We start from the raw sequence: 23,747 nt of genomic DNA on the forward strand, positions 1-23,747 counted from the left end.
CTGGGGACCTTTGCCTTTCGCGGGCAAGTGCTCTACCAATGAGCTACCGAAGCACGACTCACGCCCCGTACTCACAGCTTTACTTCCGACAGTACCTCGTCTCCTACCTTCCAAACTTTACAGAAGCTCTCCTGCGAACCATGCAGAGCTAGCACTCCTGAAAGAAAGGATATTGCGGAGACATGGCTTAGCCACAGCCTGGGGGATGTTTCCAGAATGAGATTTTCACTCTGCAGCGGAGTGTGCGCTGATATGAAACTTCCTGGCAGATTAAAACTGTGTGCCCGACCGAGACACGAACTGGGGACCTTTGTCTTTCGCGGGCAACTGCTCTACCATCCGAGCTACCGAACCACGACTCACGCCCGGTACTCACAGCTTTACTTCCGCCAGGACCTCGTCTCCTACCTTCCAAACTTTACAGAAGCTCTCCTGCGAACCATGCAGAACTAGCACTCTTGAAAGAAAGGATATTGCGGAGACATGGCTTAGCCACAGCCTGGGGGATGTTTCCAGAATGAGATTTTCACTCTGCAGCTGAGTGTGCGCTGATATGAAGTTTCTGTAAAGTTAATCGGCTTTACCTTCTGTTAGACAACAGTTCGGAATTTTATACGCAACTAGACACTAACTATCACTCTGCAAGTACTGACAGGGATGATATCGACGACATATTTGAAACTAATGAGTTAATTCAGAATAAAATTCAAACAATTGAGAATTCTAATGACACTGATAGGCAGGACACTTTTGAGATTTTATTTATTTATTTATTTATTTATTTATTTATTAATGCATTTATTTTACCTGGCAAGATTAGGGCCTTCAGGCCCTCTCTTACACCTAACCAGGCATATTAGATTGAACGAGTTACAGTTTCTACATAACATTAAGGACATATAACGAATTATGCAGTATTGATGTTACAGAAAAAATAGATATTATAACAGTAGTACAATGATAATTATAAGAATAAAACAATTATAACAATCAAGAATAATAATAATAATAATGACCATGCATATGAAAGTAAACATACATTTCTTTTGTGAATGTCAGTCCCATTGTTAGTTGGGAATTTTCTCGTTATGTTCTTGCAGCTTGTGAGTTATTCTCATTGAGCAAAGACATAATAAAATAGAATAGGGTGAAAGAGATATATAAGAGGTAGATAGGTTAGAGGAAGAGAAATAGAATGGTAAAATTTGAAGCTGTGATGGAGAGGAGAAAGAAAGAGATGGGAGGGGCACAACAATGGTGGTTATACCATCCCTAATTTGTAAGTTTTGAGTTCCCTCTTGAATGTTGAGTAGTTCTGGATAAGACGCAGATCACAGGGTAGCGCGTTCCATAGTCGTGTGGCTGAGATGGAGAATGGCACAGAAAAAGATTTTGTGTTATGTAAAGGTACAGCCAAGATGATAGACGTATCCGATCTGGTATTGCGATTGTGGAATGATAGTAGGTGTTTAATGTGAGAAGATAAGTATTGGGGGCACCAGTGGCTAAGAAATCGATGAAATATGCACATCGTGTGCCTTATGTGGGCGCATCCATCCTAGCTGGGAGTATGAAGGACTGATATGATCATACAACCGAATATTGCACACATATCTAACGCAAGCATTCATCACTAGCTCGAGGCATCTAGAATTTTGACATTTGTGCCGTGTTGAACTACATCGCAGTAGTAAAGATTAGGCAAGACTAGTGTTTGTACTAATTTTTGTTTAACATGGGTTGGAAATGTTTTTCTAAATTTTTGAATTGCATGTAGGAAGGAGAGCGATTTCCGGCAAGCTGTGACTGTTTTTTCTTACTAGTTTAGGCGTTCATCCAATTTTATTCCAAGGTCTTATACTGTTTTTGTGAATGGTAGTTGGGTACCATTTAGGAGTATTTTAGGGACTGTTTCGCGAAAGTACCAGCTGATTAACTTTGGATAAGATATAAGTATGACCTGGGATGTCTTGGGGTTTAGTTTCAGACCTAGGTTCTGTGCCCATCGAGAAACGGAGCAAAGATCTGCGTTCATACTCGCTATTGCGCCAGCAATGTTTTTGGGGCTTGCGCTTATGTACAGTTGGATGTCGTCGGCATAAAGATGGTAGTTGCAGGAGTGAATCACTGAAGAAATATCATTAATGTATGAGAAGAGTAGTGGACTAAGGACGGAGCCTTGGGGAACTGCAGAGGGCACACTTTTCCATGATGACTTTTCCGACCCACAAATGACTTGTTGACTTCTGTTTTTGAGGTAGCTGTCGAACCAGTGTATTGCGCTGTTTGAGAAATTCAGCTGTTTCGTTTTAATTAGTAATTTATCGAAATCAACTGTGTCAAAAGCCTTGCTAAAGTCAAACAGTGTTAGGATAGTAGCTTCACGTCTGTCCATAGCATGTTTAATGTCATCAGTTACTTTGATTAATGCAGTTGCTGTACTATGGTGCTTTCAAAAGCCTGACTGATATTCGTCATGAATGTTATGAGTTTTAAGGTAATCCGTCAGCTGCTCATGGACGATGTATTCTATGGCTTTAGATATGGCAGGTAGTATGCTGATCGGCATGTAGTCACCTGGTGACTTAGGGTTGTCAGTCTTGAGTATAGGCTCAATTAAACTTTGCCTCCACTCAATAGGATGTGTACTACTGACATGAGACAGGTTGAAGATGTCTGTGATAACTGGAATAATAGAGTCTACGACGTTCTTAATCATGCCAATGCTCACTCCATCATATCCTACTGCCTCAGAAGAGATTCTCATAATTGCCTTGTGTACTGTGCAGTTAGTGACATGTTTCAGGAAAAACTTGTTTCTCGAGAGATTGGTAATTTGTCGCTACGTGCCAGTTCACAGCTGTTGAGAAGAAATCGTTTAATTCTTCTGCAGACGCTTGATAAACAGCGTCAGATCTTCGCTTCCCTGTACCGAAACTGCGCAGCTTTTTCTACAGTACAGCAGGTTTTGATATGCCGCTTACGACAGAGCCGCCATGTGTGATTTTGGCATTCCTAACGCTTTGCTTGGTTCTGTTTCGGAGTTTCCTATGAGCTTCGTACGCCTTGGGAGTTGGGTTACGCTTGAAGGCCCTATGTGCAGCATCACGTTTATTTATTAACTGGCGTAATGCAGTGGTGAGTCACAGCGCGGGAGCTCTCTTTACCTTGCCAGTGCGTTGAGGAGCATGTTTATCATACAGTGCAATAATTTTGCTACATAATCCCCCAATTTTTCCTTCTAAAGTCGGTTCATTGCTTATATCCTGCCAAGGGATATCTGAGCAATCCTTTTGAAGAGCGTCATGGTTAACATTTTTTAAGTTTCTGTAGGTTACCAGGTGAGATTTTTCTTTGGTAGTATGCATTGAGTAATTTAAGAATATCACGTCATGAAACAGAGAGTCCTGCAGCGGATGTCTGGTTGGCGCGGATTATTTTATCTGGTCGCTTTGTTGTTATTATATCTATAAGTGTGTGGCTTTGTGGCGTGTGATGAGTTGGGTCCAACGTTGTTAAACTCATATCATTGGAGTGGATCAGCCGCCTTAGTTTTTCGGCAGAGGGAGATTTTAACTGTAAGTCGATGTTTGTGTTGCCCATAATGATTATGTGTTCATACTGTGTCACGAGTGAGGACAGGGCAGACTGAAAGAAGGACATGGCACCGACGTTTGGAGGTTTATAGTTTACTCCAATTAGCAGTTTCTGATTTGATGTTTTTATTTCGAAAGACAAGAACTCTGCTTCTCCTTCGCCCATTGCATCCGATGTGCATAGTATAGTATATGTCAGATCAGAGCGAACATAGGCACCCACACCACCCCCGTGTCCTGTTTCACGATCTGCCCTTAGGAGAGAGTAACCAGCGATTCGGATAGCGTCGGAAGAAATTTTTGGTTTCAACCAAAGCAGCAGCTGGCAGAACAGGTCACAGAACTCATTGAAGTGAGCCGTTAGCGACTGCGCATTCGCGTGGGCCACAAAGAGCCCGCCGCCGGAACCGGTCCGTCCCATTGTGGCTGCCTGTAGGACCGAGGGCGCTCCGTTTACCTTTTGGCTGGAAGAGGGGCAAGAGCTGGATTTCACGGGGAAGACATATATACAGGTGTGTCCAAGGTCATGACTGACTCAAGCATCTCTGGACTATCGGAGAAGGGAGCGAAAAGAAAGATGGAAAGCGGCAGTAGTGGTTACGAAAAAGATAATACTAGTAGTAGTGGTAGTGACGAAGATGAAAATAACAGACATAGAAAGACGGTTGTAAGGAGATTCCTGTTAATGGAGAATGTTAATTCCCATTTGACTGACAATATCAATGAGCACTTATGATAGACAAATGAAGAAACAATATTTTTGTGAAACAATTGACTGATTTTAAATAGGGTACTTATTGTACTTATAGAAATAACGGAGCAGTGTTTAAGCTAAAAAAATTGAAAGAAAGAATAAAAATTAACTTATATTAGACAGATTACAATTTGAGACTTTGTGTCTCTAGAGATTTCGCTCAGTATTTCAGTTCGAACATGTTTGTCACCGTTTTCCTCCATCATTCGGTCTTGTTTACGATCCTGCCATTCTGGGTCCATACATTTTGGAAGGCCGAACTTTGTGATCGCAGCGTTCAAAACTTTTAGCCTTTCGCGCGTCAGGTCTTCCCTCAGGGTAACTCCATTCTTGGCGAGTTTTCTTTTCTGAGCAAACACTTCAGCTCTTTTCCGGTAAGACACAAATTTAATTATTATGGGCCTGGGTTTCATGGCACCTGGTATCATGCGCCCAACACGGTTGCTTCTGTCAATATCGGCCACGTCAAGTTTCTCACGCACAAGGCTAATGGCCAGTTCGATGGTGTTTTCACGATCGTTTTCAGCTACCCCGAACAAGCGCAAGCTGTTCCTTCGCTGATACTGCTCAATTTCATCGATGGCAGCAGACATTTTAGCTTCTAGGTCGTCGGCTTTTTTCTCTTGTGCGGCCAGGGACTTTCTAAGAGACTGGATTTCGGTGCTGTTGCTCACGACAAACTCTTGCAGTTTGTCCATGACCGCGGCCGTCACAGAGTCCGTGATGGATTGGACAATTACGTCTAGCGTGTCTTTGCTGTATTCCACAGTTTTTACTCACAGTACAGGAACAATCAAGGGATTTCAGTACCAATTTCGTGTTCGTGAGCATACTAAATTTTGTGGTAGACCATACGTATTTCCAGCACATTATAGGGACCGTGTTAGAACAAAAATACAAACTATGCTTCACGAGGGCATTATTGAGCCTACAGTAAGCTCATAAAACAATCCATTACATGTTGTTGAGAAGAAAAATGGATCGATGAGGCTTGTCTTAGATTCGAGACAAATCAATACTACCATTATTCCTGAAACAGACAGGCTTCAAACATTACAAAAACTTCTTCAAAATTTTAATGGTGTAAAAGTGTTGTCTTCTATTGATATCAGATCCAGCTTTTATCAGATCGAACTTCATCCAGAATGTAGAAAATACACAGCTTTCCTTTGTTCTGGCGTTTGTTATCAGTTTCGGAAACATCCTGTTGGTTTGAACATTTCTTCGGCAGCATTCATTCGTGGGCAAATTCCATATCACCTGAATTCTTAAAACGTCACATCAACTTATATGTGTATGATATTCTAACAGCAGAAGACTCATGGGAACAACATAATCACATCCTCAACAGTTTGTTACTTATTTTTGCAGAATCTGGAATTACAGTTAACTTGGAAAAGTCTGACTTCGGTAGGTCAAAGTTGAGGTATTTGGGACATATTATTTCTTATGAAGTCATTCAGCCGGATCCTGAAAAGTTAGAATCAATCAGAGGCATTCCAGTTCCATCCACAAAAAAACAAATCCGAAGTTTTCTAGGTCTCGTGAATTTTTACCGTCGTTTTCTGAATATACAAACTCTACTTACACCAAAATTTTGTTCTCTCGCTGGAAAAAATACTATTTGGAACTGGACCAACAAGCACAGTTGGGATTCAATTCTTTGAAAGAATCGCTACTTAACGCGCCAATACTGGTTCATCCAGATCTCTCACAAGATTTTTGCCTTAGCACGGATTCTTCTAAAGCCGGTCTTGGTGCCCATTTATTTCAAGAAGCGACAGAAAATGACATTAAGGTTCAGAAAACCATTGAGTTTGCTAGCAGAGTGCTAACAAAATCTGAAAAATTTATTCCGTTACTGAATTGGAAGCTTTAGCTATCGATTGGGCATTTAAGAAATTCCGTTTCTTTCTTTTTGGCAAGCACATAAAAGTATACAGTGATCATCGTGCATTACAATTTCTTATATCTTCAAAATTAAACCACGACAGGTTAAAACGTAGGGCATTGTTTCTGCAAGAATTCCACTTCACAATAGTCTACATTCCTGGCAAGGAGAACATTGTTGCGGACGCACTGTCACTCGCACCGTCTGGGCTTGAGGAAAGTAACACAGAAAGCAAACTAGAGAAAAATTTCAGTATTTTTTACATTCAGAAAGTCGCCTTTGAAAACTTCATCACCACATCTTTAAAGGACATTGCTAATGAACAAGATAAAGATCCGATTTGGAAAGACATCAAAAGTAAATGGCATGAAAAGACACACACACAGATTCGGCATTATTATCTGGTTAGGAACAACATACTGTTCAAACGGTGCACTGTTGATGACAAGCTATGGGTACTTTGCATTCCAGATGATTTCGTTAATAAGCTCATTTGGTACATTCATTTCAGCTATGCACATTTTAGTCCACGAAAATGATATCATATTCTTCGAACGACTTGTTATTTTAAAAATATGGAAAAGAGAATTCGAAGAGTCTTGTCTATTTGTAAACTTTGTCAAAAGGCGAAACCATCTACTGTCTCGCAACGTGGTCCATTGTTTCCTATCGTTCCTTCTCAATTAAAAGAATGTGCTGCTGTTAATCTCTTGGGACCGCTTGTCAGAAGATCTAATGGATTTTCGTACGTTCTAGTCGCTGTTGAACTTAGTTCAAAATTTGTTTCTTTCACTCCATTACGTAAGTCTGTATCCAACACCTTTGTTACGTGAAGTTGGACACATCAGTAAAGTCATTTCAGATAACGGACCGCAATTCAAATCTGCTGTTCTGTCACGCATGCTCCGTAACCTTAAAATCAAATCTGTTTTTATTTCATTGTACTCACCACATTGTAACCCGTCTGAATGGATTATGAAAGAAATCAATAAGCTTTGCAGACTTTAATGTCACAGAAAGCATCAGCATTGGGACAGATATTGACACTTATTTCAAAACGTGCTGAATGAAATGGCTCATGACTCCACTGCTTTACCACCTGTTCATGTTCTGAAGAATAAAGAACCACCGAACAGATTCAGAGAGCTTGTACCTTTCCCGAATACACGTAAACTTCGACACAAAGACATAATTGATTTGGCTACTAAAAATATAAGTTCTGCTGCAGACAAAAGGAGAAAATTACATGGTAAAGCAAACGGAAAGAAATTATATATTGGTCAGAAAGTTCTCATTAAAGCTCATTCATTGTCACATAAGAAGAAACACTTGAGTAACAAATTCTTTCTAGTTTACAATGGACCTTACAGAATCCAACGTATGCTACATGATAATTGTGTTGAAGTTGAAACACTGCGTACTAAGAAGAGTAAAGGTTTACACCACATTTCACATGTAAAACCGTTTATTGAAATATAATCTGCTTTTTAACTTTGTCTTTGCCATAAAACATTTCACTTCACATTTCTAGTATGCTTTGTCACACTGAGAAACTGTTAACATGCAACAATGTTTTGAAGTTAACTATCCAGTCTAGAACCTGGGGAACATTTTCAAACAGAAAATATGAATGCATTATTATAGTGAACAGACGACACAGTTTTGTTATTCGTACATTCTTGCTTATTAGTTGCACGATTACGTAACAACTATAAGGCTTACATACTTAGAACATATACTGTTAATGAGATTTTAACTAAACATTTTGGTTTAGGAGAAAAGACATTCGTTATTCAAAGTACTTTCAGTGAGATTAAAGATGAATTAGCATTTGGTTTCTTTGATAGCTACACGATTATATCACGACGCTACAAGAAGAGCGAAAATTTTTTGGGACACTATTATATTTAAAGGATTTTGTTTCTACTGATCTGTAACGCAAATTATTGACCTGTGAAATATTTTTATATGAGACTGTCACTGTAGCGGAAACTGCTGTCGCAAATATTTCGGTAAGAGAGTTAAGTGACAAGCTGTACATTATGCGTCGTGGGCACACAGCTGTTCGACAGACGCCTTGAAAAAATCCATTAGTGTGTGCCTGTCAGAGGCACAGGTGGAGAGAAAAAAAAAGAGGCCATTATCTTCGCTATTGACATTCGTTTGTGGAAAGCATCGTAAATACGACACCCTCAAACTTGAAAACATGATTACACTGTAGAGATCTTAATTTATGATATTTACTGAAATGAAATGATGAGAAACGTTTCATGTCTATTGTCTTGCTAGTTGGAAGATTGTTTACTGCATTATAAAATGCCTTATGGCTAGCGAATAACGTTTTACGCCTTCCTTTGCCAATTTTGTTTAATTTCTAGTTTCTAGCTGCACTGCAACAATAGTTAAAATAAAATTTTATATATATACTAATATAAATATTTTCTGTCTACAGATCCAGTATATAATAATAAAGTGATATACTTCCAAAAATGAGGGAGCACAAAAAGACATTTCCCTTCACAGGAAGTGCATACATAACTTTCTTTTCCAGTTCTTGGTAATTTATTTCATAGAATAAGTTTTTGTGGTACACCACTTTAATTACATAGACCTTAAGATGTGAATATACATTTCCCTTATCTGCATTGTTGTCTTTAATGTAATATTTTTTCTGCCTGAGCTTTGTCATGTTTAGATATAAGTTATTGCATTCGTTGCTGCTGTTTGCCAGGCATAGTGTTACTGAATTTACTTTGTATTACTCCATTAAGACAGTTTTACTACGGATTTATTTTCCTGTTTGCTGCACAGTGCCTTATTTTAGTTGTAATATTGCAATTGCTTTGGCAATTTAAATTTTTTTTGTCATCGCTGTTTGTGTTAATTGTTTTGTGCTGCCGCATTGCCTCTTCCCTTAGTTAATCATCTGAGCTCAGTTGATTTAAGTTAGCTTAAGAGGGGTTAGACTATATAAGAGAATGAGTTGCGATGAATTGGAAGGAATGCATTGAGAAGCTATAAGAATATGGTATGGCCAAAAAAGTATTTTGAAAGAGGATAGTAACAAAGGAAGTAGGGTTTAGGGACAACAAATTTAGATAGGATTTTCTTGGAAATAAAATACAAAATTCATGCTTGGATAGAATTTTTTTGGTGGAAACAAATGTTGAAATAAGATGAAAGATCTATGGAATGAAGTTTTGGGTTGGACTACAGTACCAAATGTTACACTGAAAACAAACCCTGTCCTTTCCTTGTGTTATCCCACTATGTGTTTGTGTACCCTTGTGTATTTATGTTCTTCTGGTCTTTATATGTTTATCTGATAAGACTTATATTGCAGAATTTTTCTAATACTCAGCTACATGAACTATGATGAGGAATACTGTTATCCTCAAATATAATTTGCATTAATAACATGTTATGTACTTTGTAAAGATGTTAGACATTATTAATTCTGTTCTGTTTTAACTCTCATGTGTGAAGTTTATGTTTCAAAAGTTATTCTGATCTTTATGTATGTACTTATTTCATTATTTTTGTAACACTGATGTGCATTTTTATTTCTATTCTTTTGTAAAGCCTGTTTTACTACCAAAGTTATCTGTACTATTATGTTCTTTAATGATATATTTTGTAGCTTTGTTATTGTATTTTTATGTTATAAAATTGTAATTGACACCAGTTCATCAAATTAAGTAACTTTTAAGTTACATTTCACTGCACACGTTTCTGTTGGCCACAGTATATGGACAATATGTGAAAAGTAGGGACTGATAGTGTTTGCATTTGTGTTAATAATTCAGCAAAGGACTGGTTAACAACATTGCTCATTCTAAGGACATTTCCAAAAAAATTGTGAGTGCACATGTTGTGGTTTATTTACTTGCTATATTGTCCACAAGACTGTTAGATGGTGATTGTGCACCTGCACAGTCGCAGCAGATGGCTTCTGGCCATCTCTACAAGGACTGAAGTGGGTATGCACCTTCGATGGCTCACCAATACCATTATTTCTACAAGGACTGCAGTGGGTCTGAACCTCTGGTGGCCCACCAATACCATAATCTCCACTAGCAGTACAGTGGGTCTGCTCTGTGATGACCAACATTCCAATATTCTTCAAAACTTAGACTGACTCTGCTCTGGGTTTGCTCTGTTGTGGCTCATTACCCGTCTGCATGTCTTGGAAGGACAACACTACTTCTTCAAGACTGCATAAAAATCCACTACTTCTGTGCATTTTCTTTTACTGCTCAGACATTGAGCAAAAACACTGTTATTTTACTGCGATGAACGATCACGACTGTCTTTATGGACTGTGAGAAAATGTTAGCTTTTGACCAACATTGTTTCGATAAGTGTGTGCATTTCATTACTTTGTTATGGTAATTATGAATTTTTTTCTAATCTGTATTGGCCACTGCCCCAAACAATTTGTAAAATTTTTTTGTGGGGAGCATGGGGGCTATGTAAGTAGGCTGTTTAGGTTTTTTATTGGTAACGCCACATAGCGCTCTGTATGAAAAATCACTGGCTGTGCTGTGTGCAGTCAGTGGCTGGTTGGCATTGTTGTCATACTCGCCATTGTAGTGTTGGGCAGCTGGATGTTAACAGCGTGTAGCGTTGCGCAGTTGGATGTGAGCTGCCAGCATTGGTGGACGTGGGGAGAGAGATGCCGGACTTTTGAAATTTGTAAGACTGGATGTCATGAATTGCACAGTCTTGTATAATTGTTCTAAGGGGGGGTTTAAAGCAGCTTATATCACTTAATAAAGGAAAGCCTCCTATCCAGATTGTATATCAGTCAGATTCCTTTCAGATTATGGTGATACAATAGCTCCATATATAGCTATTATATACATCTGCTCGCTCAGAGAATGTTTCGTACCTAAAGAATGGAAAATTGTTCAAGTCACACCAATACGCAAAAGGGAAATAGGAGTAATCCGCTGAATCACAGGCCCATATAACTAACATCAATTTGCAAGAGGATTTAGGAACATATAATGTATTGGAACATTGTGAAGTACCTCGAAGAAAACGATTTATTGACACATAGAATGGATTCAGAAAACAGCGTTCTTGTGAAACACAAGAAGCCCTTTATGCTCAGAAAGTGGTGATTGCTATTGACAGGGGATGTCAGATTGGTTCCATATTTTTAGGTTTCCAGATCGCTTTCGCCGCCGTTCCTCACAAGCGTCTTCTAACCAAATTGTGTGCCTACTGAATATCGCTACAGTTGTGCGACTGGATACGTGATTTCTTGTCAGAAACATCACAGTTCGTAGTAGTACACGGAAAGTCATCTAGTAAAACAGAATAAATATGCCGCGTGAGAATACAGGTCGAATGTGACCGACACCACTGAAAACGGGCTTGTTGATGTACAGAGGTCAATGGCTGTTGGCCCAAGGGTCGGCGTGAGCTGAGCCCCCTTTCTGTGAGCCACCCATTACTGGCCCTTGTGGTCACTGAAGCACCGGTTGCACGTCGGATCCATGATAACGATGACAGGGGCGCTCTGATTGCCTCTCTGCTTGCTTGGGCCTCACGTTCTGTTGTCTCTCCAGGTCGAGTGCTTCCTTCTTGATTCTGTGTTCTCCATGGCTCCCCATTCCTATCAACATCGAAATTTAGTGGCATCGCTGCTCTTCAAATGTCGAGTGATTCTGTGATTACTCGAACCATCTTCTTTGAGCCCAACTACTCCTACTCCCCCAAATGCTGATACATTACCCACCTGTCTGTGAGCCATGTTTTCTGTCCAACTGAGTAGCGGAATGATATTCAGAAAGACTTTCTATCCTGGTGTCCATATATTCCCTATTTACTATTTTTGTCTTTGCCTACTGCTCTTTAAAGTCACAGATTCATCCATCGGCTGCCAACTGCGAATGTTTTGCATCTTTATTCCATACCTTTAGGAGTAGCAGTTTGTGACCAATTCATTCTCAGCTCCCACAGTCGCTGTTGTTTTATGGAGGTCGCAACGTTAAACTGGCCTTCAAAATCTACGAACCAAGTTTTCATCTTCTCTCGGTCTCTATGTGCAAACTAGTAGTAATGATTATAAAGAATTCACCTCGTTTGTAGATAGAAACCGGATGTTAACCTAGTTTTCGGCGCGGGTAACCACTCCTACTAATGCCACGAGCTGCCTAAACAGGCGGAAAGCCCAAAATGGCAAAATACTAGCATAAAATGTAAAATAAACGGTACGTGTCTACAATGTCCATAGCTGTACTTGGTACAAACGTCAGAAGGGTGCTTCATCACCCCAGCAAACTTTCGGTTAACCACGTGTGAAGGAAGCACGCTTCTGACGTTTGAGCTAGGTACAACTATTGGCATGGTACACACATACCGTTTATTTTACATTTAATGCGAGTATTTTGCCATTTTGTGCGTTCTATATTAATGTTGGACCATGCCCCATTATAGTTTAGTGTGTTCCAAAGAAGGCGTGGTTATCTGCTCCGAAACCAAGGTCAACATCCAGTTTGTATTTGCAATCGAGGCGGATTCTTTATAATCATAAAATTTTTCACGATTGCTGACGCACTGCAATGTCAAAAGTTCTCAAACTATTAGTCTTACAGAAAAATGAACAGGACCTGTTTGTAAGAAACTTCATGTAGTTAAATTCTGTACCGGAATTCGTTTTGCATGGAGTCTCGATTTGTAGGTTATTCAAGAAATATTAACAAACGTGACCTTCAAATGCAACTCAAAACCTCCACTCATTCCTCACTATTCAGATTTCTATTGTGTTGCTTACGGTACTCCTACCGCTGCATAAGGTTCTGATACGACGCTAATTATTTACAAAATTCGACTTTTTCTGGTCTTCATTGACTGGCCATATTACGCTACTGGCTTTGTCGGGCACTACCAAATTGATAAATTAACGTCTGTGTAGATTTTAGCTAGGAAGTTAGCGAATTTTAGGAACATAAAATGAACAATTATATCGTTGTATTCGTCATGCTTTCTGAATATTAAACTACTGTGTTTGTAAAGATTATGTTTGGATCGAACAGTAAATGTATTTAGTTTAAGTTAAAAGTTTATAAAAGTGGTTTTTATTTCGTTACTCACACAGGCACGATTAAACTAATAATGTTAACGAAATAGCGGACGATTTTCTTGGCGCAATAGCCCAATCAATGGGGGCCAAGAAAAGGTCGAATTTTAATAATAGTTGGCATAGTCGGAAATTTGTTTACAGTGGTAGGAGGGTGAGCCAGGAACAATATACAAGAAATCCTGAGTGGAGACATGAGTGTGGGGGTGGAGGGAATTTGAATATCACTTTTTTATGTTTTTGTTGAATATCGGAATCCGTGCCCTCTAGAGGAAATGTATCCCAGTACAAAATTTAACCATACGAAGTTTCCTTCAAAAAACGTCCTGTTCACTGTTTCTGTTGGCCTAATAGATTGTGCGTAGCAAGAGAGGGATATGAAAATTTTGTGCGTCGATTTTGAATCTAAGATATAATATAGCGGATTTCATAAAATGGCAGCGTTAAGCTTAAGGCGAGCGTAACAAACCTACATATGCATCATAAATTATGTCCATTAGGATGCACGTTATGGGAATTCTTATAATAAGTATATCAGAAATAACTGTAACATAGTGGGGAACAACAGCAGCTATAGGAAAAAAGAAGAATTTACTTTTGTTAAAGAATGACAAATATCAATTATAGGTTTAAATTAAAGAACGTGGCGACGATAAAATTGAGAGAAAAAGAGCAAGTGGCAGAATATAATGATTATGGTGGAGAGTGGGTTGGTGTTTGGCCCGAGTGACTGAGAAACGAGAAGAAAGGGAGGAAAAAGTGGTAGACGTTATAAGCATTCGCTTACTGTTCCACAGCGCGAACTGGACACTTTTGTTACATATTCGGAAAAATTTTATTTAGTGGACAAAACGAAAAACTTAATTTTTTATTGAATTATGTGCTGACAAGGTGGCTAGCAGCAACAAATAAGGAGCTAGCAAATTATTTTGTTTTAAGGATAGGCACAACTCGACAATCGCTGACTGAGCCCTTGTATTACGATGAGGTGATAGACGTCGGATCTCTCATACAAGAGGTCTTCCAGCGATTAGTCGTTGTCTCCTGGCAATGGTACGATGAGAGGAAGAGGTCTTGAAGTTTGCCCTCACATGTGAGAAGTGCGTAAAAGTGAATTTGTTGCTTGAAAGTCCTGATGAAGCTTTCGGCTTCTCCTTTCGAATGAGGGTGGAACCCTGTGCTAGTCATTTCGTATCTGCGACCGTAGCAGTCGATGAAACGAAGTCAGTAGTTTGTGTAAACCTGGGACTTCTTCACCCGTACTTTAAGTCGTTGTTTTTGGAACACTGAAGAAAGATCGATTTTCATATGAGTGATATTCATTGACACATTGTCAACGTGTTTTAAGAAAATTTGTTCTTGTGAAACACTACTATCTCTTCATTCGCAAGCAAGAATGAGTGTTGTCGACGAGCGATCTCAAATTGATTTCATATTTTTAGGCTTCAAGAAGGCTCTGTTCCTCCCAAAAGGCTTCTAATCAATTGCGTGTCTATGAAGTATCACTTCAGTTACGTGACTGGACTCGTGGTTTCCTGTCAAATAGGTCACAGTTGGTAGTAATCTACAGAAAATCATCGAGTAAAAGAGAACTATTCCAATTCAATCTCGTTCATTTTCTTCGGAAACGATTGTGATAACTCTATGAAGAAAACACGTCCAATTTCGATAAAACGGAACTATTATCTGGCTTTCCCAAAAGAAGTGTTATAGTTTCTTTGCCCTCCCTAACCTATGTAACATTTTATTAGGCAATCTTTGTAGCCCTGTTAGACTGTTTGTAGAAGAAGCTTTCGTTTGGCCTCCAGTGAAGTCATCAGAATATCCAAACCATTTCCAAAATAGACACTGTATCTGTATTGCTCAAAAAGTGACAATGGTCTCAGAATAGATAAACTATAAGGTCACCCAAATGAGCAAGAAAAGAAAGCCATTAAATTTCGGTTACACCTGAAATTACACAAATTTAAAAGCTGCCAGTTGAACTAAGTATCTGTGAATTACTGTTGAGTCCAATTTAAATTTGAAAGACCAGATAGGTAATGTTATAGGGAAGACATCACAAGGACTGGACTTAACCAAGGTTTAGAAGTACAACATTTCTACTAAAGGGACTGCTTACAATACCCTTTTACGTCCTTTGAAAGTCATTAAACGAATGTCGATTTCACTGCGACGAGATGTTCTCACGAAATTTCAGTCACCAATATTTTCCCTTAATGTGAAAGTATTTTACTGTCACCTACCTACATAGGGAGAAATAACCATCTTAATAATGTATGAGAAATCAGAGTAACTACAGAAGTACGTGTATGTAAATGTTTATTTTTCTCACGCGCTGCACCAATTTCATGTGCATCAAATACTTTGCCGAATTCAAACAGTGTCGTTATTGTAGCCGCATGCTTGCCAGTGGCATATTTTAGGTTTCCATGGTGCCGTGATAATTCAATTTTCTGTTGTGAATGATGAATTTACTGATGTTATTGCGTTGTATGGCACATATTAAAACTACAAAACAATTCCTTTGCGCAGGAGCCATCTCTGCACAGGCGGTATGTCCCGAGGAGTGCCTAGGGCAGGCAGGAGGGCCTGCGGTTGCAGAGGACAATCTGCACTCTGGTTTGTATATTAGCACTACATATGTCTGAAAAATATACTGAAAGAAATAATTTTTTAAATTAGTTGAGTATTCCAAAAATTATACGATTTTTATGCTCATATTCTTTTCAATTCTTCATTGCTATTTTTATACAATTAATAAGTACTGAAATTTGTTGGTGCTTGTGTTAGTTTAAAATAATTACTGCTAAGTTTTAAATATATTGTCAAGGTCTTATTTTTAGGATGAAAAATTACATATGTTACTTTGCTTTTAATCAGCGATTTTATTTTTAAGCGATGAATTTATGTCAATCCTTACGGTTTGAGCCCGACTGTTAATTAAATAAAATTTGCAGCACCTCAGAAACCTAAAGAAGTGTCCTAGAAAAAAATGTTGACACTAACTTGTGAAACTATATTTGCAAGAAAGTAAAATTCTGACATCAAAGAATACCAAACAGTAATACAGACAACACACTTCAGTTCATTATCATATAGTTGGTAATTATTAGTGTCCGCAAATCGGTTTAAGCTGTTTCGAACAAACACAGCTGCCTCGTGGTATTGATTATAACATGGGTTAAATGGTTATCACAGTTAGCAATTAACACTATCAATAGCCGAATAATTTGCACGCTTAACAGGTATTACCTGAGCCCGGTTTGTCGTAATCGTTGCTATGATTTAGTAGATACACTAGTGGAAACACACCGAACTACAACCAAACTAACTCTTAACGTGACCGCCTCTTAAAAGTAAGGCCGTTTGTCGTAAGATATCTCTTAAACTTTCGTACAAAAACCCTCTCACCTAAAGATGGCACTAACATTACCTTATCCAGCTGAACCGCAGTGACCCACATACGTTTTCCTTACTGCCACACTTCAGTATTTCACACTGAACAACGTGCAATGCGAAAACGCAATGCAGTTCTTATCGTACTCTTGCCAACAAAGGGCAACACTTAAAAACGCACGCACTTAACGGCGTTTAGAAAACTTCATAAAACTCATACAGCGAAACTCAGTGTTCGCTCGGACTTGGATATAATGAATTCGAGTTCTCGGTGAATCCAAACTGATACAAACTTGATCCAGTGACAATATAAGGAACTATGGTGGAGCTGATTACAATTAGTACATCGCCACGTGGGGTAGCCATGCTGTCTTCGGCGCCTTGTCACGGTTGGCGCGACTCTCTCCGTCGGAGGTTCGAATCCTCCCTTGGGATTGGGTGTATGTGTAGCCCTTACCGTAAGTTATTTTAAATAATATTCAGTAGTGTGTAAGACTAGGAGTCGATAACGTCAGTAGTTTGGTCATATAGGAACTTACCACAAATTTTCTAAAATTAGTACATCCTTGCTCGGTCGCGGTTCCTTAACTGTTTAAACAGAACTCTTTTCCGCCAGAATGATGAGCGTAATTGATTCCCCGTCAGTGCACTCTCTGAACTAATCGTGCAATCCCTGATACAGTCTATCAGTACAAGCTATCAGGTAGATTCCGCAAATCCAGAAATTTCAGTAGACAATTGATTGTACAAAACACCGGACAGACAAACTAATGATAACTGTTACTCAGGGCAATTTGCATGCAGAAAAGAAACGTAAACGTCCCGAACCACAAATACACCTCATTGCAGTGACATTGTAAGCTAATCAAAACGCACTTCCCAGGACATGATACCTTAATTGACGGAAACGCACCGACGCTCACACAACTCACAGCAAAAAATGTACATTTCGGCGTGAGGTTGCCTGCACCAGAAACGAACACTAAAGTAGAACTGGGAGAAGGTAGCTGATTGTAGCTTCTGCTTTCAGCATCCGTAAGTGGATTACCACGCCATAGGGTAGCTGAAAGAAACGATTGAAAACACTTTTACTTGCAGGAAACTACTCAGCAGTAACTAACTAAACTTTCCTGCAACAGGACGCGATGGAAGGGACCTGCCCCGTCAAAGTCTACGAGCGCCACATCCCACCTCAGCGGCCAGAGCAAATGCCAAGCCGACGATACCCATGGAAACCCACGTTACCGAAGTGTATAATCCAGCGTTTTGGTATTATCTGGTAATTAGTTTATCACTAAGTGCATGTGAGTTTTTGTTTTTAGGAGTAGTCTGAACTTTACTTCTTACCCATTGGAGGCCTTGTGTCCCAAACTCGAAGGAAAATTTAAATAGCCTGACGGAAAAAAATGTCACAACACCAAGAATAATTAATGTAATGGAATAAAGTTCCTCGAATACGCTTGTCTAGGTTATTGACAGGGCAAGATCACAGGTTAATGTCAGCGCGAGATGATCCATTGAAAATGTGAAGTGCTGGTACATTAATAACCGAGGTATCTGCCTGCCGTCTGGAATATGTTTGAATATGGTATGCCTAATAGTGTCGATACCTGTTGCTTGAGAAGGGATTCTCATTACAGCTTTTCTTATTTCACGTGCTGTAACGTGGTTTAGGTAGTAAGCATAATGGTCATGTAGCCTTAATTTTCCTTCATAATGTAGTTCTTCTTAGCATTTGGGCTGATTAAAGCTGAAATAACTCGTTCACTTTGTCAACTGGCTTTTTCCGTCCTTCACCCAAGCTACGGAGATTCTTCCACGTAATCTAAGAGCTCGTACAGTGCCACCTAAGGTATGCCATATTTTTGCATTGCAGACTGATTGCTTTCCCAGGTTGAGCAGTTTCCTGTATCCTTCGTACTACCAGCTAGCATCACACCTGTGGATGAATATTTGACATAACTGAAAGTTTTAGATTATTCGTATATGAGCCATGAACTTATTAATAAGTTTCTGGATGTTTGCTCAGTTGTTAGTTCACTGATTATTCGATGTTACATCGTTTGTGAGCACTACGCACCAGAGATCCACGGTCGATATGATTAATGTTCCTATTAGCTGCGTCAAACAATCAAAGATTTTGGTGACTGTGTGGAGTAAAGCACGGAATCTGCAACATACACTGCCATGGCTGGAGCTCTAGTTTTACCAATAACTAATACACTGTTACTCTTTTTCAGTGTTTTTACGTGTATACGAATGTGACGTCGCGTCGTGAGGTGGGTGGGGTGTAATGGAAGATTCGTCATCTTGTTGCCACTAACCAATTTTTTACGATAATGTTACGATAATGTAATACACCCACTGAAAGAGTAGCGGCGGCTAACACGCTCACGTCGTTTCTTCCATCGACATTCCAGGCACCTACGAATTTCTATGAAGCTCTGGCTTTTATTCTCTATATACGTAAGTGATCGGAAAGGCTATAGAGATATACGTCTTTCTGCTGATGATGCTCTAATGTACGGGAAGGTGTCGACGTTGGCTCGCTGTAGGACGACTCAAGATGACCCAAACAGAATTTCTAGTTTGTGTGATGAGTTGCCAAGTGCTATAAATTTAGAAAGATCTAAGATAATATGATCGAGTAGGAAAAAAACCATTCCTTTAACTTTAGAATACAGGGTTAGTCGTGTGCAGCATGACACAGACTCATAGATTCAACATCTAGGCGAAAATTTGTAAAACAATATGAAATGGAACGATCAGGTCAGGTTTTTAGGAAGAAAGGTGAATGATCGACGGCGGTTTATTGGAAGGATTTTGGGTAAATATAGCTCATTTATAACGGAGGCGGAATACAGAACGCTAGTGCCATTACTTTCTTGTGTACTGGTCATGTGTTTGGGATACCCAATAGGTCGGGTTAGAGGAAAACATCGCAATAATTCACATTCGTGATGTTAGATTTGTTACCGATTGGTTCGATCGGCAGGCAGATCTACTTTGTGGACTCAAATGAGAACCTTGGAGGGCAGACAGCGCACTTCACTCGAGGCACCATAGCAGATATTTAGTCAACTCTGTTTTAAGGCTGACAGCAGAACTATTCTACTGCCGCCATTGTACGTTTCGCGCAGAGACCACGAAGATGAGACTACAGAAACTGGGTCTCGTCCGCAGGCTTGTAGACAGTAGTTTTGCCCTCGCTCGATTTGCGAGTGCAACAGGGAAAGAAATGACTAGAAGGGATGATGTGTAAAAGAATATGCGGCTGAACCTTTACGGTGAAATAATTCTCAAGACTTATTTTACTTAAACGACTCAGTAAGTGCATATGCTGAAGTGAAACCTGAGGAACATTTCTCGCAGAAATGGGCTATCGCTGTATGGGCTTCATAAAATGGCTATAGTATCTTTTCTTCAAAAAAATCTAGTAGTCACGAAAATTACAGCGATTACAGCGATGTTTGAAATGCGCACGTGAAACTCTCTTGAATCGATCTTGGTCTATGCTGAAAAGTATGGAAATGACGACTGGAATGACTCGGAAAAAAACATTATCTTATAATATGTTATGTATAAAGTGTATCACTAAGATCATGTATCAGTCTCTAGTTACTTCCTCGTATTCACAATAAAGTGAATGTAATCGCAATTGGAAGGCTATTTATAAAGGAATCCTGGAACAATACCTATGTAACTCTTGACTTCATTTCATTATAGTAAATGCAGGCACAACATCTAGTTGTGTCAAAAAATGTTGCCCAGGAGACGTAACAACACCGCAGCTCCTACTGAAAGCCTGAACAAAACCCAGTTAAATTCATATAAATTGTAGTGCATTGTGAAGACTGTAACAGTCTTAGACGCATCTACAAACGAAGCCTTGTTTTGGTCTAGTGTAATAAATATCTCTGACTTATCGTAGCACGAAAACAAGAATGGAAGTCTCGTAGTGAAATAGACTGGAGGATAGCTTTGTAGCCAGCCGCGGTGGCCGTGCGGTTCTGGCGCTGCAGTCCGGAACCGCGGGGCTGCTACGGTCGCGGGCTCGAATCCTGCCTCGGGTATGGGTGTGTGTGATGTCCTTAGGTTAGTTAGGTTTAAGTAGTTCTAAGTTCTGGGGGACTGATGACCTAAGATTTTGAGTCCCATAGTGCTCTGAGCCATTTGAGCCATTTGATTACTTTGTGATTCATTCCTCTTTAATCAGCTGCTGACCAAACCCGCCTCATCTTTTCAGAACTAAAAATATGAGTCAATATAATGATGATACATAGTATAATTGTTCCTTCACGTAACAACTAACCGATAATGGCTAAAGTTGTTTTATCCGTGAGGCCAAGAGTCGTTAAGACTGTTACCTTTTCTTCGCTCCCAAGTCATCAGTGGGAACTTCAGGAAAGAAATCCAGTAAGTATTTGGCCTTCTCGGTTGACAAGTGATGGATCTTGAAGTTTTCCTCCCCCTCCCCCCCCCCCCAACCGAAATACCAATGGTATCGTAAGCACACAAAATTTACGTGTTTGTGCTTTGTAAAGCTACCCTCTGCCTCGAATGTTTTATCAAATAACTGCCCAAAGTTTGCGATACTGCTAAATGACTTCCCCCCCTCTCACGCTTAATTTGCAATTTAAATAGTGCAATTTAATCGGAGTCACCTGGTAATAACATCTCGTTCGAATTTTCCATCTTACCAGTTCCCACATCTGAAACCAATGATGGAATTTTTCAAGCTGAATCGTTATTACGGTAACAATTCTCCCTGACTAGGGAAATTTAACTGCGTGAATCCAAGCATACACAGCTTTTTTCCGCATATAACGCAAATGAAGGGAACAGTAGCTGTGAATCCCGCAGTCCTACTGCACATGTCAGACATAATAATTAAAACAGTTTTCGTTCCACGCAGCTAGTCACTAAGACTTTGCACATCTTCCCTTTCGTACCAACGGGCAAACTCAGTTAACATCGTCGGTACTCACTCACCCGAAACATTTCTGCGCTAATTCTATTCTCATTACCGCCCTTACCCAATATTGTCACTACCTACTGCTTACTAAACTCGGATCTATCTTGTTCATCAACAGCACCACCAAAACAAGAAGTTAAAAAAAAGTACAGATAACCTTAGCTGTTGTGGTCTTTTACTAACAGCATACATTTTAAAAAGATGATGACGTGTAACTAGCGTTCAGAGGTTGAAAATATTTAATATGACTATCGTTGTGGCAAGTCGCATGGACTACTAGTATACTACTGCATCTACATTTATCGCTTCAGCTTAATTTTCTGAATTAACCTCAGATGATAAAAATTTAAAAGTAATGTAGAATATGCTAGAAGAATTCATGGGAAGCAGTATACATATTTTTCCAAATGGTTCAAAAGGTTCAAATGGCTCTGAGCACTATAGGTCTTAACATCTGTGGTCATCAGTCCACTAGAACTTACAACTACTTAAACCTAACTAACCTAAGGACATCACACATCCATGCCCTTGGCAGTATTCGACCCTGTGACCGTAGCGGTCACGAGGTTCCAGACGGAAGCCCCTAGAACCGCACGGCCACACCTGCCGGCCTTCATTTTTTTTTTCAAAATTCAATAATATGAAGTACATGACTAGATTATAGTACTTACTATAGATGGTGTAAAGTACACCTTCCCCGTTGGTGCCGGAGGAATTTAGTTGTAGGAAGACGGTTCCAGTTCTTCGAAGAATGAAAGTAATGTCAACATGTCTACAAACGTCATTTCAGTAACAGACACGGCTGCTGTCATATCGTCCCCGCCCGACGTCGATACAACACTTCCCTTAAACTTCCGACATAGTAACATTGATACTTATTTTTAATTCTTAACTCACTTTTAATTTCCTCGAAGCATTAAACCTAATATCCCTCAGGCAGACACGCTGAAACAGAGCACTTCAAATGGAACGCCTGTCACAGATCTTAACCATAGCGTAAATACGTAGAATGTACATTTATTATAAAACATAAGGCACACAATGTTCGCAAATACCCTCTGCTGCCAATACATAAATCAGCTAAGGAGAGTGGTAGTGCTAAGTTGCTATATATACGGTAAACAGATAAAGTAATAACAGAATAAGCTTTTGAACATCATAATAATTTCAAATCCGGCACCAATCGAACGGCACCATGTCCATCGCGGCATAATTCGTAGCGTTTCCACAATGTAAATCACGAATTTTTGCGTATTGTCAGTTTGAAATAGTTAAATGTAAACTCTTTACCCACGACGATAACACAACATTTACTTGATCCGTAATACTGTTTCTGTGATGCCTCCTCGACACATAATCTTTCTGTTGTGTCAAACTAAGAAGAGATATTAAATGACTAGGCTTTCGTTAAAGTAAGTTAACTGATATATTCCGCCTTTCGCACTTGAAAGCTATGCAGTAATCATACACTTTGTCAACAACAATGGGTGAGAACGAAGCAAACGACCCCATCTACAAAATACTGATTGATATTTGTGCACGATGAGTGTACAGACGGTCTGTTGCTACCCACCATTCTAGACCTGTTACTGTTCACCACCGTAATAAATGATAACATCATCACCAATAAGTGCAGAATATTTGCTACGACATCTATTGCTCTTTCTATAAATTGAGTAATAACAGCACCATGTGCAGAAATAGCTCCCACGAATATTAATTTCCGCAGTTCTATTGCAAATATACTACTTCTTTTCCTCATGTTAGTTGTAGGGTCGTAAAAGGTAGGAGAACCAAAATAATGCCCATCAGAGAGTTCAGAGAGAAAGAACGACGACTCATTGTCCTGTCCTTATTTTCACTCCACAATGATGACACCGAACGCAACCTTTACGTGAAAATACTTTATTCCGTTTTGTCTTACAAGTGCACAAAGTGGTATTCAGTAATACATTAGAAGTTCCTCAAAAGCTGTGGCCGTTGACTGGTCGAGACACGCATCTGCAAACTGCAGTGTCTCCAAGCTGTTCCTCAAAAGCTGT

At 39.5% G+C, this 23,747-nt stretch overlaps 1 protein-coding gene across 1 annotated transcript in view; it reads left to right on the plus strand.

Annotated features, from left to right (window-relative positions):
- LOC126284562 (uncharacterized) overlaps nt 1-23,747 on the plus strand; it is a 165,341-nt gene that overhangs the window by 19,201 nt on the left and 122,393 nt on the right. Inside the window, exon 2 of the transcript XR_007551501.1 lies at nt 15,867-15,953. The gene's annotated coding sequence lies outside the window, so the exon portion shown is untranslated. The remainder of the gene's footprint in view (nt 1-15,866; nt 15,954-23,747) is intronic.

The sequence above is a fragment of the Schistocerca gregaria genome, chromosome 8, assembly GCF_023897955.1.
Source record: "Schistocerca gregaria isolate iqSchGreg1 chromosome 8, iqSchGreg1.2, whole genome shotgun sequence".
NCBI classification, from domain to species: Eukaryota; Metazoa; Arthropoda; class Insecta; order Orthoptera; family Acrididae; genus Schistocerca; species Schistocerca gregaria.